Genomic DNA, 2,484 nt, shown 5'->3' with positions numbered 1-2,484 from the left:
CAGACGCTCAGCTGGCGCCCCCCACGTGGGGAAGTCACTGGGACTTGCTGAGCCTCCACGGAGACTGGCAGCAGCCCCCGAGCTCACAGGGCACTGCGCCCCCGGCCCCAGAGCCTTCCCTCTGGTTCTCATCACTGGCTGTCAGCAGACTTGCAGGCAATGTTCCTTTCCTTTCTTTTGTCTTTTATAAAGGCAACTCTTGAGTACACGTATTTAACATGCAGGGAACCAGCCCTGACTCCTTGATCTGGGTCTTCCAGCCTCTAGAGCCTCGAGGACATCCATTTCCGTTATTGACGCGCCCAGTGCCTGGGGTTTGATGATGGAAGCTGACACCGAGGGCGTCACCACGTGCGGGGTGATGTCAGTGAAAGAATCCCATGGCGAGGGCCTGCCTGAGGACAATGCATGCCCGGGCCCTCCCCGACCCCTGCCTGCAGCCCTGCGCCTGGGATCGGAGCTGGTGCATCGCATGCCCGACGTCATGGAAGTTGGTCTCCCGCTCATCATGCTGCAGCAGGGAGGGCAGGTTGGGCGTGGGCTTGGTGAAGTTGGCCACCATGGCCGCGATGGCGATCTGACAGCTCCCATCGTGCTGTAGGCAGCCTGGCTGCAGGCCGAAGCAGGCCGCGTGCCCGGACTTCCCCTCCCTGTGGAGGGACGTGGATGGGGCCCCGCTTCCACAGAGGATCCCCGGCCCACGGCCGACAGGTTCCCCCATGCATGCACCGAAGATACAGATCAGGTAGAACTTGCCGATGGATGACCTTGCCCGAGGCCGTGTCCCAGACCGTTTAGAGCCTCACATCTTCGTGACACATGTTGCTGCCCTCCTCCAGGTGGAAGGTCAGCCCCAGCAGCTCCTGGGAGATGCCCAGCAGCCCGCGTGTGACCGCCTGCATGGGGAAGGACTCATTGAGCAGGTACTGGTCCACATGGTAGCGCGTCTCCTCCCACTGGCTCATGTAGTAGCGCAGGCCCCGGGTGTTGATGGGGCCGTCAAAGTGCAGGCCCCGACTCTGGCACTCGGACTTCTTTAGCTCCAGGATCATGGCCGCTCCTGCTCCCCGAGGGGCTTCAGCTTCTGGGCCAGCTCACCTGCGGGCGGAGGGGAGAGGCTCGGGTACGTCCCTGGGGCGACCCCCCAGCCAACCCCGACCCCACGCCCCTCGAGGCAGAATGAAGGGTCTGGGAAGGTGACCCCCAAGGGCTGACACAGTGAGGTCTCAGGCAGCACCACGTCCGGTCAAGGTCCGCTTGACCCCGTCCCCACTGGGACTCAGGGGGAGGCGGTGTTACCTAGGACAGTGGCCACCACCTGGCTGGTCTTGTCCATGTTCATCTCCAGCACGGAGTCGGCATGCGTGCGGAACCCCAGCAGGCGGGACTTCAGGGCCTGCAGCCTCACCAGCTCCCTGAGGATCACGCAGTTCTCCTGGAACCCAGAGACAGAAGGCGCTGGGGACCGAGGGCCACGCCCTCCCCGCGGGCCCGGACCAGGTCTCTGCAGGCTGGCAGGGCTCCCAGGTCACTGGCGGGCACAGCCAATCCCCCTCCCTCCTCCTCCTGGCCTGGATTTCTAGACACTTTGGTGCTGTCCTAACACGTGGTCTTATATTAACACAGGTCCTTTTGGAACCAGAAACAGCATGAACGTGATGGGCTCTAAGGCCAAGGGCAGGAAGAAATGCGGCCAGCCTCTCCAGGAGCCACCAAGGGGCCTCCCCGGGCTCAAGAAGACAAACACGGCTGCCGTGCAGACAGTAGCTCAACCCCACGGCGCCCGAACACCCAGCCCCTGGACGGTGAGACACTGTTGCTGCAGGTGGCCCGTGGCTCACTGATGAGGCCCGGCCCCAGGCATACGCCACCTTCTCTGGGGCCACCTCTCCGGTCTGCAGTGGGGTTCTCCTGGGAGCCCCCAGTCACCACAGGACCAGCGTGGCCTGTATGTAGCCCAAGAAGGTGGGGACACAAGACTGTCCCCCGTGTCCCCCGCATCACCCGCGAGGCCGAGCGAGCACCAGTGGTGTCTGTGGGGAAGATGAAGGGCTCATGCACAGCCCCCATCCACAGAAGCACAGACTGCAGCCACATGCGCTATGGAACAAACACAAGTGTCCATGCAGAACCCAATGTCTGAATGTCAAGGCCATGCCCGGGCCTCAGTGAGAAGGTGCATCCCCCATGCAAGCCACAGAGAGGGGATTGGGGGGCCATCTGCGATTCTGAGCTCATCGGGCATCACCCCAGAGGGAGAGGGAGAGGGAGAGAGGTAGACAGAAGTACAGAGGGAGAGAAAGAGAGAGGGAGGGAGAGACGTCTCTCCCTTCCCTGGGGGTTCTCTAGTGCAGCCAAGGCTGAAAACCACTGCATTTTGGGAGATGGGTCCTCGTGGAAGAGTTAAATAGTAGCTCATGGCATTATCGACACATATTAAAAAGGCCCCAAATCTTGGGGAGTCAGGGAGGGGAGTGTCGGCTG

The 2,484-nt window shown here is 62.1% G+C and overlaps 1 pseudogene; it reads right to left on the bottom strand.

Annotated features, from left to right (window-relative positions):
* Positions 1-364: 364 nt before the first annotated feature.
* LOC114892829 lies at positions 365-2,097 on the bottom strand (annotated as a pseudogene).
* Between the last annotated feature and the right edge of the window lie 387 nt (positions 2,098-2,484).

Source organism: Monodon monoceros, unplaced genomic scaffold, assembly GCF_005190385.1.
Source record: "Monodon monoceros isolate NGI ecotype Baffin Bay Population unplaced genomic scaffold, NGI_Narwhal_1 Contig1808_ctg1, whole genome shotgun sequence".
NCBI classification, from domain to species: Eukaryota; Metazoa; Chordata; class Mammalia; order Artiodactyla; family Monodontidae; genus Monodon; species Monodon monoceros.
Note: the sequence above shows the minus strand (reverse complement) of the source record. Positions and strands in the feature narration are given on the sequence as shown.